Source organism: Protopterus annectens, chromosome 5.part1 (assembly GCF_019279795.1).
Source record: "Protopterus annectens isolate FY-2018-M chromosome 5.part1, PAN1.0, whole genome shotgun sequence".
Taxonomy (NCBI): domain Eukaryota; kingdom Metazoa; phylum Chordata; order Ceratodontiformes; family Protopteridae; genus Protopterus; species Protopterus annectens.
The window spans coordinates 88,048,785-88,062,368 of NC_056736.1; the positions used below are offsets into that span (position 1 = coordinate 88,048,785).

At 42.8% G+C, this 13,584-nt stretch overlaps 1 protein-coding gene across 1 annotated transcript in view; it reads right to left on the reverse strand.

The window, feature by feature from the left end:
* The window catches only part of MYCBP2 (MYC binding protein 2), a gene marked incomplete in the record, with an annotated part of 5,088,083 nt that overhangs the window by 1,013,358 nt on the left and 4,061,141 nt on the right, over positions 1-13,584 (reverse strand).

Genomic DNA, 13,584 nt, shown 5'->3' on the forward strand with positions numbered 1-13,584 from the left:
AATCCTGTTCATGTAGCAGCGAATTTGCCTGTGAATATCTAGGGTATGTAGGCAATACTCTCCTTTGTTTGAATAGATGGGGAAGAAAACTGGCAATTCAGTGGTTTGATTAATGGACATTTCAGAGATCACTTTTGGCAGAAAGGAAGGATTAGTTCTCAATGACACTCTTATCTCTATGAAAAATCAAATATGGACTCTTGATGCATAAGGCTTGAAGCTCAGAAATACGTCTGGCAGAAGTAATGGCAACCAAAAACAAGGTTTTCCATGACAAGTATTTGAGGTCGCAAGAAGAAGCTGGTTCAAAAGGTGGCATTGTCAAAGCTTGTAGAACTAATGACAGGTCCCATGGTTGAGCAGGCTCTCTAAAAGGGGGTTTTAGATGAATCACACCTTTTATGAAAGTCTTGCATAATTTGTGTGACATAAGAGAGGAGTCTTGGACACCATCATGGAAATTAGATACTGCAGCCAAATGAACTCTAATGGTAGAGGCCGACAGACCAGATTGAAAAAGAGTGGCTAGATACTCCAGTAATAAGACACTGGTGCTGAAAAAGGATCTACCTGCTTTTCTTTCAGCCAAAAAGTAAATCTTTTCCACTTGCTTAGATAAGTAATTCTGGTGGAAGACTTATGACATGCAATAAGAATGTCACGTACTGGCAAAGAAAGATCATTCTGCCTGGCAATCAAGGGAATTGGAGGAGCCAAGCTGTGAGCTTCAGGCTGTCCAAGTTGGGGTGAATCAGATTCTGTGGATGGGAGATCAACCTCGGGGTTGGATGGAGAATCCACGGTTAATCTAACAGGTGAGGCCAAAGGAAGGGGAACCAGATCTGACGAGGCCAATATGGCGCTATGACGATCACTTTGGTCTTCAACCGGCGGGCTTTCTTCAGAAATTGGGGAATGAGGGGGAGAGGTGTAAATGCATAAAGTAGACCCAAAGGCCAATCGTGGACTAGCGCGCCCCTGGGTGACTGTCCCAGACGGGGAATCAGGGTGAAATAGTTGCTGCAATTGTAGTTGGTCGGGGACGCAAAGAGGTTGAAGCAAGGAAGACCCCAGCGGTTGAAAATCTCCGCCGATATCACGAGATTCAGGGACTACTCGTGAGGTTGTAGAATACACCTGCTGAGTCTGTCTGCTATCATGTTGGAACTCCCGGGAATGTGCGTTGCTAGAAGAAAACAGTTGGTAGCCATCGCCCACTGCCATATCCTCATGGCCTCTCGACAGACTGGGTAATATTTGGTTCCGCCCTGTTTGTTGATGTACCAGGCCACCGCCATGTTGTCTGATTGTATTGCAATAGTCCCAGACGGCAGCAGGGGATGGAATACTTGCAACGCCAGAAGCACCACCCTCAGCTCTAGAACATTTATATGCAGATGGGCCTCCATTTTGGACCAAGTACCTTGGACTGTCTGTCCCTGACATAGCCCCCCCCCCCACCCCATCAGGGAGGCGTCCGTGGTCACTGTAGCCTTGGGTTGTTGGGGGGAGAAGGGGCGAGACCATTGTGACAAGTTGTGGGTCATCCACCAATTTAAATCCTGTTTGCACCTGTGAGTTACCCGAATCTTGGCTGAAAGAGGGTACTGAAAGGGATACCACTGGGTGAGCAGTAGCCATTGTAGAAGCCTCATGTGAAACTTGGCCAGGGTGACAATGGTGATGGAGGCTGCCATGGAACCCAGCAACTGTAGAACAGAATAAGCTATGGATTTTCTCCCTTGAAAGTATTGGGATCAGTTGTTGTTTTATCCTTAAAATTCTGTGCCCTGGAATGGATGCTCTGCAATCCTTTGTATTCAAGATGACCCCTATGAATTCTGTGGACTGAGATGGGGTGAGATTGGATTTTTGCCAGTTTATGGTTATGCCTAGCCTTTGTGCAGAAAGGAGCGAGTATGCCAGGGCTTTTTCCAATAGATGTCTGGTGGGGGCGGAGATGAGCCAGTCGTCTAGGTATGGAAACACCTGGAATCCTTGTAGTCGCAAGTGAGCTGTGACGACTGTCATGCACTTTGTGAACACTTTGAGGGCTGTAGAGAGTCCGAAGGGCAGTACTCTGAACTGGTAGTGACTGGCTCCCGCACGGAAGCGAAGAAATCTTCTTGATGGCCTGTCCACTTTTATGTGGTAGTACGCATCTTGAAGATCTATCGAAAACATCCAATTGTCTTTTTCCAAAAGCGGAAGGATACACTGTATTGTGACCATCTGGAATTTTTGTACTCTTACAAACTTGTTCAATACGCTGAGATCCAAAATTGGTCACCAGTCCAAGGTTTTCTTTGGCACCAAAAATAGTCTGGAGTAGAATCCAGATCCTAGGTCTGGAGGGACTATTTGGATGACTCTTTTTCTTAGCAGCTTTGATATCTCTAATGCTGTTTCTTCCCTTTGACTGGGAGGAACGTCGGGTAAGTTTGTTGGGGGAGCGGGACAAAGATCGAAGGGAATATGATAACCTCTGGTTATTATCCTTTGTACCCAAGAATCGTGGTGATGGTTAGCCAAGCAGAAGGGTACAAAGAGAAACTACCCCCAACCACTTTTAGAGGAAAGCAGTTGGGCCGCTCTTCAGGAGCGCTGGTAGGATGGGTCAGAGAAAGAGTCCCAGGAACCCTGGTTACACAGACCCCCTCTGCCCCAAAAAGGGCATCTTCCCTGTGAGTTTCCCCCTCTGCCTCTAAGGGAGAACTTGGCCTGTGTGTCAAGGAAAGGACCCTGAGACTTTTTGTACCATATCTTCCCACTCTTCTGGTTTCTGGAGAAAGCCCGTTGAGGGGAAGAATAACGGACACCCATGGCAGAAAGGGTCTTACCATCCTGTTTACATCTGGCCAGTGTGCTTTTAACCTTGGGTCCAAACAATGAAGCCGCTTCGATGGGAGCGTTGAGAAAGGAAGCCTTGAAAGGTTCCGCGAAACTACACAAGCGCATCCAGGTGTGTCTTCTCGGAACAATGCCTGAACTCGCCATTCTAGCTGCTCTTTCTGATGCGTGAGATATCAAGCACATGGAGTTAGATATCGATTCAATGGTGGCTGAGAGGCCACTTTGTCACGGACCTCATCAGACATGGCACCAGCCAAAGTTTCAGAGAGCTTAGAAATTAAATCTCTTTGAAGCCTGGTAAAGTGTGCCATATAGTTCTGGGACCTGATTGCAAAGGTCGCTGATGCAAAAGTACGCTTCCCTATTCTGTCCAGAGCCCGGGACTCTCTGTTGGGCAGATGGACAGTCTGGCATTCGTCTTCTGCCAGGTCCTTTTTATTTGCTGCCGCCACCACCAAAGCATCTACAGGAAGACCTTTGGACCAATGAGGATCAGTAGCAGGAGGGGACAAAATTTTATCTGGCCTCCGGGGAATGGCCTCAATGGTGCCAGGAGCCTTCCAAGCATGCTGCACGATGAGCCAGACCAGTTCGACGGCAGGTGGACTAACCCAGGAGGTAGGGGGCTGAGCAAGAAAGGCCTGCAGGAACACAGACTCTTCAGAGGTCGGGTTCGAGGATTGCCAGTCACCTCTCTTTAAGAATTTCAAGAATATCACCAAAGGATACCTCAGAGTGTGAGCGAGGGGACCCCTCCCCACCATCAAAGTCTGTGTCTTCAGTAAGGGACTCCTCTGTGGAGTCCATGTGCTTTCTCTTGCACAAGCTTTTTTGACGAACTTCCTAAGAGGGAGAAGCTGGGGAAGATAGCGCGAAAGAGGTTTCCTGTGGGAGTATATCCTGAGGCCCTTGCGACCAGCGTCCGGCAAGAGCGACTTGTGTAAACAGCGGTCCAGAGGAGGGCAGGGAGATTGATAGTACAGGATCGCCAGTCAACGCCAGAGCCTTCTCCATTAGCTGAAAGGCCGGTCCACCTGAAGAGAGGTGAGGGTCCAGGACAGGGTTCACCCCTCTCCTAAGTGGCTCAGCCTGCCAACTTGGAGTCCCTGGATGACTGTGAAACACCAAATTACATACACAGCAGCTGACATCCTGGGTCGTAGCAAAACTTTCCTGCCATGAAGGCAACTGCGGCTCCTTAGTGAGGTCCATAAAGGGAACCATAGAGGGGGGAAGACTGTGCTATATCAAGGGGATTCAAAGGTAATGAAGGAGGAGAATAAGTAGGGGTCTTTGGCAAAGGGTGATCACCTCCCGAGGAAGGATAGGTCCTGGGGGGCGGGATACCTCTAGCCAAAAGCACTTGATCCACAAGACACAACATGTCTTGTTCAGAGAGGTTTCTAGTGGATTTCACGAACACGGCTGAAGGGGAGTCAGGTCTATCCAGAGATGGAGTAAGCTTGGCGCCCACCTCGCAGGTCTGCACTGAAAACAATGGGGCTGTAAAGGACTGAACTACAGGTGTCTGCATTGAGGAAATCATCAGTGCCGAAGTCATGGTCTGCACCGAGAATAAGGTCGGTATCGAAGTGGTTGTCGGCGCTAAGGCTGGAACCGAAAATATCAGTGCCAATAACTGAACTGTCGGTGCTGACAGGGTAGTCGGTGCAGGGTAAGTTGTCAGAGCCGAAAAAGCAATGGGCGTCGAAAAATCAATTGATGTCATAACAGTCTGTATCGACTGGACAGTCGGTGCCGGTAAAGATGTCTGAACTGAGGCGCCCCTCGGTACTGGTGCCAAAGTCACAGATGGCGCTGATGGCCTCGGTGCCAAAAGTCTAGGTACCGAAAGCGATGGAGCCAAAGAAGTCAAATCCAAAGTGGAAAGCTTAGCTTTCTTGGGTCACAGTTTGTGGGAGACCCCAGCAGGGGACGAAGGAAGAGACTTGGCCTTTATATGTTCATCACTCTTTTTCTTATAGGATCTTGAAGGGGTTGAAGCCTCCGACCCAGAAATAGCCTCTGAAAAAGGAGATTTAAGTAGCCCCTTCAATATCAATTTTTTTTTTTTTTCAATCAACGTCCTGTTAGAGAAATTCTTACAAATCCTGCAGGGCTAGTCAACTGTTAAATGAGGCACACCCAAGCAATAAACACACTGGGAATGTGCATCTGAAGTAGGTAATTTATGGCCACAATAAACATCTTTTAAATCCTGGACTACCTTTTTTATCTGTCAAGTTAGAAAGAAAGAAGGAAAAACCAGAAAAAAATACCAGCAATGTTACAAGAATTACCCGAAGGTAAGAAGGAAAGGGGGTTTACCAACGATGGTAAAGAAATTACCACTCAGTAAAGAGGAGGCAAGAGAAAACTATCTAATAACTTTTCTGTAAGAAAAGGTTGTTTTAGAATTTAGTTTGATGAAAAAAATTGTACTTCGCTCAAGAGAAGTAGCTTGACACGACCAAATGGCGATGCAGCAAACGAAATCTGGGGTAACAGGTAGAGGGGAATTCTGCGTAAGAGTTTTAGCTCGAGAGTTTGTAGCTGACGAGAGCTTGGAAGATGGCCGGCTCAGTTCCGATACCCATATGTAAGGAATGAACAAGGATTAACAATATCAGATCTGTTATTCTAAGCCATTGGCTGAAGCACTTGGGCTTCAGACCAGTTGTTTTACATTAAGAAGGTTTATGGTCTGCAATGTTGTGGCAGGACAGGTAGCTTATATCCTTCTAAGTTGGGAGTTGCTGATTGAAGGCTTAGTTGTCTGTTATTCTAAGAGTGTATTAGTTCTGGTTTAAGCACTTGGGCTTTGGGCCAGTTATTCATTAGGAAGGTGTGGTCTGCACTCTTTTGGGAGGACAGGGTAGATTCTGCCCTTCTGCGCTGGGAGTTTCTGGTTAAAGGCTTATTGTGCCTGCTTTACTTGAACTGTTTCATTCTGAAATTGGTACGCCTTGTTTGTTGTAGCATAGACTAAATTCAGACCTGCTGAATCTAGCTTTGTTTGTATAAGTTGAGCACTAACCCAGACCATCTTTTTTGGAGAAGGTTTCCCTGCACCCTAGTGGCAGGAGTGTGCAGTTAGAACTTGTCTGATCGAAGACTACTGGAACAAGGCTCAATTTAAACTTTTTATTGGTTAATTTGTTTAAATTAGTTTGCTCATTTGCTACTGTTATATTAAAAAAAAAAAAAAAAAACATACACTTTATGCATTGCCACTTAGCTAGGGTTAAACTATTCCTGGCGCCATAAAGTCTGCTCTTCAAAATTTCCCTTAGAACTAGCCAGTTTTTTTTTTTTTAGTTTTAGCACTCAAATCTGCTCCTCTGAGCTCAGCACTTGTTCAGAACTCATTGTAAGCACTAAATAAGCTACAAATTACTACAGCACTCAACTTTTCTCACTTGTCTAGAGGAAAACAGTTTTTAGTACTTAATAAATAAGCACCTATCCAGGCATGTCTAAGGGTCAGCTCCCGGTGTTTTCTCCCATCTACCTGATGAATCTGGGCATCTTGAGGCAATTCAGCAATTGCCTCATGTACAAAGACAACCCTCTCCCCCTACCACCCAACAATACAACCTGTGAGAGATGCACTTGTATAGTCAAACTGGAAGCAAAGCTTTCTTCGCCCAAGACTGGACTAGACAGTCAAGACGAGAAGGTAAACACTTGCACCACACCACACTCATCACATAGTCCCATAAAACCTACACCACCAAAACACACACACGGCAACACAAAACACACCCCTACATTCGCGGAGACTCTCAATAAAAATCTGCTCAAGCAACAGAGGCCTCCAAAGTAGAAACGCATGCAACTTCCACCCCCCCCCCAACAAGACTCAAATGACACATAGCCCGCAAACTCAGTATGCCACTCAACAACAGCCCATAAGGCATAACAATGTAGTTATAGGTGAATCTATAGTAAGGCACACTGATGTTTCGCTCACCAGGCTAAACAAAGAAAGTTACTGTCAGCTGCCTGTCGGGTGCCAGGATCCGCCACATAACGCATGCACTCAGGTCACTCCACAACAAGTACAAATATGACTCTGTCATTGTCAATGTTGGTGTGAATGACCGGAGACGTACCTCTCTGGACTACATGAAGAGAGACATGGAGGAGCTCTCAGATCTTGTAGCCCAGGCAGGTATGACCCTAGCCCTGAGTAGCATCCTGCTATCACCCAGAATGATACCACAGTACAAGGACAAAATGAATGACTTCAACAAATGGCTAAGCTTCTGGTGTCATTCTAAGGGGATCCAGTATCTGTCTGCCTGGGATGACATGATCAACAGACCACGATGCTTTGCCAGAGATGGCCTGTACCTGTCGCCCTTTGGATTCAGGATACTGGTTAAGGCTCTTGCCACCCTTATAGTGCCTTTTTTAAGCAAGGTTCAAATGACAAATTCACCACCATAACAGGTACAACCAAGCAAAATCTGAGGGTAATGCTACTCAATGCTAGAAGTCTAAACCTCAAAATGCATTCACTTGAGGCACTCCTTAAAATGGAGAACATCGAAATCTGTTCAGTGACAGAAACCTGGTTCAAGGCTCCAGAGACCACCCCTGCATTACCAGGCTATAATTCATACCACACCTTTCGGCCACCTAACCTGGACTGAAGCACTAAAGGTGAAGGCATGTCCATATTCATTAAGGATATCCACACCTCCAGCCTAGTTGCTCAGCATAATGGATCCGAGAGTATCCAAGTGCAACTAACTCTGGGCAAGTCCGCAATCCAAATTGTAACTTGCTACAGATCCCCCACCATGCCCCAGGATTCCCACTCCTCATTTCTTGATACACTGAAAAATATTAGGGTACAACCCAACACCCTAATAATGGGTGATTTCAACTACCCCACAATTAACTGGGAAAACTACTCATGTACCAACTCTTTTGCTCAACATTTTCTGGAATTTATAAATTCCAGCACCTTGGATCAACTTATCCACACCCCCACCAGGGGCGGCAATATCCTAGACCTGGTCATTGCCAACATGGGCAATTGGTGTTCCACACAAGATGTCAATTCCTCGTTGGTCAGATCCGACCACAAGCTAATCAGCCTAGACATCCACATCCTTCCCCCCCCCCCCCATTAGGGAAACCACCGTAAAAGATGTCTCCAAAGCCAACTTCACGCTTCTTAAGACAGAAGTGGCAAACTTCACGACACCCATGCACACGGACAATAGAGGTACAACTGCTGAGTCCTACACAAATGCACTTTATAAGCACTTACACAAGTGCATGGATCATGCTATCCCTAACAGAACCAAGATACTATCCTCCAAAAAAAGGAAGCCAATCTGGTGGTCCCCTGCCATAAACAAACTCTACAAAAGAAGAAAGAAACTGTTGCAAAAAAAAAAGTAAAATCCCATGACTGGAAGAACTCCCTGGTCAGCCTCAGTAAGAAGCTGAGATCCCTGATAAAATCCTCCAAAGCTAATTATGAAAACAAAATCACCACTGATTCTAAAGATAACCACATGCATTCTACAGCTATGTCAAGAATCTCAATGGCAACACTCAGATCTGCTCTGAGTTACAGCACAATGGCACTAAATATACTGAACCAACTGATATTGCCAACATCCTGGCAGATAAGTTCAGTGCTAACTTTACCTCCCCCCCCCTCACCCCCTAAAGGGCCCATCTCTATACCAGAAGAATGTAAAGTTCCTGTAATCACAGCTGCACAGGTAAAAAACACACTCTCCAAAGCCAAGAACGCAGCATCCATGGGACCTGACAACATCCCAGGCTGTGTTCTACATGAATTACAAAATGAACTGGCACTCCACCTAAGCACCATGTTCAGTCATAGTCTCACCTCAGGCTTTGTGCCCAGTGAGTGGCGCACAGTGACGGTTATCCCACTCCACAAAGGGGGAGCCACCATGGACCCCGGGAACTACCACCCCCATTAGCCTAACGAGCCTGGTCTGCAAGGCTATGGAACGTATCATCATGGAACTTATAAACAAAGACATGGGTAATCTCCAAACCCTGGACCCCACCCAGTTTGGGTTTGTAAAAGTCAGATCATGTCTCCTAAACCTGACTGACTTCTTTGAAGCAGTCACCAAAGCTGTAGACGAGGGTAAGGTGGTTCACACAGCCTATCTAGCTCTTGACAAGGCTTTTGACACCACCCCCCACTCTGGAATTATAGATAAAGTCACTAAACTAGGTATAAATCCCTATGTCACAAGATGGGTTGCCAACTGGCTCACTGACAGAACCCACACTGTGAAAGTAGCAGACTCCAAATCCGACTTCAGACCAGTGACAAGTGGAGTACCACAGGGTTCAGTCCTGGGTCCTCTCCTGTTTGGTATCTACTTTTCTGAAGTACAGGCTAACGAAATCTGCAGATGACTGCAAACTAGGAGCCATAATTGAAACTTCTAATGATGTGGACATCCAAAAAAAGGACCTCACTAATACAGATGCCTGGTGTCAAAGCCATGGCCTCAAGCTCAATGCCAAAAAATGCATCGTCATCCACTTTGGTAAAAACTCTGTATCCATGAGCTACCACATAGGCGGTAGTCTACTTAACACTGAAAGTGTGATAAGAGACCTTGGGACACAGGTGGAGAGTACTCTTCCTTTGATAATCACATTGCCACAATAGTCAGGAAATCCTTCTACATGACCCACCTCATCACAAAAGGTTTCTCATCCAGGAAAAAAAGAGGTCATTGTTCCCCTCTACTCGTCACTCATTAGACCCATTGCAGTCTACAAAGTCCCTTTTGGTATGTACCTCACAAGACATCTACAACAAATGGAAAGACTGCAGAAATACCTCACAAAGAGCTTTACTCCATTGCATATCGCCTACTCAGAGGCGATCTCTGCCTAACATATAAAGCTATGTCAAACCCAGAGCTGTTGGACATGCTCCACTTAAAGAAATCCCAATCCCTCCGAGCTACACACTCTAGGGACCTACACTTTGTCACCACAATAAACAGAACATGCTGGAGGGATAGATTCATGTCCCAGAGACTTCCCATACTCTGAAACAAACTACCTATCTATATCAAACAAAGCTCCTCATTAGAACTCTTCAAGAAAAATCTTGATGACTGGATGGGAAATAGGAAATTCACCCCGGGGATCACCTCTGTGGCTCTGCTCGACAGGGGCATAGGAAAATAATTTTCTTGGGTGGCGAAAGCCAGGGTATCTTTTTGGCTAGGCTTGTATAGGCCCCTAGGGATGATAGCCTAGTACCTACCTATGAACTATCACAGTCTGGTACAACACAGCTGCACAGTACTTCTGCCACTGTATTTTTCCACTGGTCTATCTTCCAATCTCTTCGACTTTCACTCATGAATAAGACCTCAACATACTTCAGCTCTCTAACGAAGTTAGAAAATCACAGGACAAAAACAAAAATAAACATATTTTTATTCTTAGTAAGGAAAAAAATGAGGTATTTAATGAGTTAAGAAATAATCACCAAGTTAGAATTATGAAACCAGACAAGGGAGGGGGAATTGTGATTATGGAGAATATATATTATGAAGGAAAAATGAACTCAATATTAAGGGATGAAAAGAAATATACATGTGTTTCTAGGAATGAAGTGAATATGGCTTATCAACAAATAGATATATTGTTACAAGATTTGATATATGAAAAAGTTATAGATAATACTACTTTTAGTTTTTGCATGTAGGTAAGCCGAGAATAGCTTCTATTTTTGGCATCCCCAAGATCCATAAAAATCCTATTGACCCACCCCTTAGGCCAACTGTGTCTGCGGATGGTTCTAAAACATTACCATTGGCAAAATATGTGGATTTAAAAACTAAGCATATATGGGTAAGCAATAGAACCATTCTTAAAGATTCTTGGGATTTATTAAAGGAACTTACACCTGAGCTTTACAGAGATGACTTATTGTTTATCACTATTGATATAGTAGACTTGTTCTCTAGTATACCATACCATAAAGGTATGGAAATGTTTGAAGAAACCATTTTTCAAGATAAAGTATTGACACAGAATGATAAAATAGCAATTGTAGATCTTATGGAGACAATCTTGAAGTATAATTTTCTTATATTTAATGGTGAATTCTTTAAACAAACACAAGGTGTCTCTATGGGGGCAGCATGTGCCCCCACATATGCAAATATAGTGTTATCTAAATGGGAGGAGAAATTTATTTTAAATTCTACATTTCAAGAACATTGGATATTATATTGAAGATTCTTGGATGACATAGTTATCCTCTGGACTGGTGGACAGGACAAATTTCTAGAATTTATGGACTACTTAAATAAAACCACTAACTTCTTAAGGTTTACTTATAATGTTACCCCTGATAGTGTACAGTACTTAGATGTGGAGATATATAAAACTAATCAAAAATATGAAACTAAAGTGTTTAGGAAAAGTACTTTTTGTAATTCTTTCCTACATTATGAAAGTGCCCATCCCCTACACTGTAAAAGAAACATAGTAAAGGGGCAATTTGTTAGGGGTTCTAGAATGACTAGCTTGGATACAGATTTTTTTAAAGAATGTGATTTGTTAGAGAAAATGTTCTTAGACAGAGGTTACCCCAAAATTTTTGTAGATAAAATAAGGAATGAAGTGGAAAAAGGTAGACTAGATAGGTTTAAACCTATTAAAGGTATGGGGTATAACAAGAATATCCAAGAGGAAGGATGTAAGTACGAAAATCTATCAGATGGGTTTCAAAGAGGTTTAGTGGTAGAATTTAATTCTACTAATTATAAGGTGAGGGATATACTACAGAGGGAATGGGATAAATTATTATCACTCACAGATATTGAGGAAATATAAGTCCAAAGGTGATATATAAAAATTCCAGGAGTATAAGGAAAATTTTGGAAAGGTCCGGTATTAATTCAATACCAACAGGAAATAGAAGAACAGGGACATATAAATGTGGAAGATGCAACCAATGCCCCTATATCATAAATAAGGATGACATTTATTTGGAAAGTAGGATGAGATGGATTAGAAGTAAGGGTCTTTATAGTTGTGATACTAGAGGAGTGGTATACCTTGTGGTATGCCAAAACTGTCAATCATTTTACGTAGGTAAAACCAAAAGAACATTAAGAAAAAGAATATATGAACATACCTACGATATCTCCAAAGCAAAAGACACTAATGCACTTTACAAACATTTTAGAGGTTGTATAGGACATAAATTTCAATTTTTTGTATTGGAACAAATTAAGCAAGACATTAGAGGGGGTCCCTGGGAGGATATTTTAGAAAGTAAAGAATTATGGTGGCAAGTTACCCTGGATGCGGGGAAAAAAACAGGTCTTAATGATTTTTTAACAATATTACCATTGTTAAAACTAAGAGCTAATAGAATTTAATGGTAATTATGAATTTTGACACTAGAGGGAGCCAACCAGGATGAGATTTTATATGCAGTTGTCTTATTAATGTATAAATATTTTTTGGATGCTTTTTATGTATTTATTTATTTATTCATAAAAGAAAGGTAATATATAGATATATTTGGTATATTTATTTAAGTTTTTTTAATTCAATTTATTAAATAGAGAAGCATTGAGTAGTAAGGGAATACATTAATTGTTGAATCATGAATATTTATGAGCCTAGAGAATACACTGGTTTGCCCATTTAAATGTTTTATTAATATGTCATTGGTTAATTGATTTTAATTTAGGTATTTAAGGGATGAATGATCTTAATTTTATGTATCTGATGAAGTCCAAGTATTTAGGACGAAAACGCGTATTTGCTGTGTTATTTAAAAGCGTTTATGCTTTTTAGTACTGTTGACAATAAATTGAGTGGATTTAATCTTCGGGTTTCCTGTTTTTGGCTCGCTGCACTCTTTTTGGATTTCTTGGTGTATTTGGAGTGCTTTCACTTGGCTTTTAATACTTCAGCTCTGTCAAGACATCTGTCTCCCCCAGGAAAGCACCATTACCTCTAATTTGGAGGTGCTGATTTTTATCTCATCTGCTTCATATTCAGCAGTGAAATGTTCCAATGCATGCTTGACAGAGCAGTCATTAGAGACTGAGAAGATATCACCTATAAATAAAGATACAGCTCTCACATCCTCTAAAAGGATGGCCTGCTGCAAACTTTACATGCACCTTAGTATCCTGTCAATGAAAATCACACACGAGGGGAGACAAAAATGTACTACTAGAAGTTCTTACACTCATTATGAACTTCTTCAATTTAATGCTAAGAATACAGACACATCACTAACTCTCTAAAACTAAATGGCATGCAGTACTACTATGCACTGTCGTAGGACTTCCCACAGGTAAATGGCCATGTGCTTCCCCAAGTACACAAAATACATACGGACAGCACTGGCAAACTCCCATGATTGCATGTACAAGGACAAAGAATTCATCCACTGTCAAGATGAAATCTGCACATATGTCAGAGAAAAATACAGCCAATCTCTTAATGTGTTAATTCAAAAAGTCACTAATTACAAAGCCATTATACTGAAAGAAGAAGAATTTTACGCCAGACAAAACTAGAAACATGCCTCCTGTATAACAGACTTGTAGTCCCACAATTAAATGTTATCCAGACCTCACTAAATGTAAGGATCCACATAACAGAAATTCAACAACTTATTTTTTATCCGTGGCTATCAACATACTGTAAAACTAAGTGTAATAC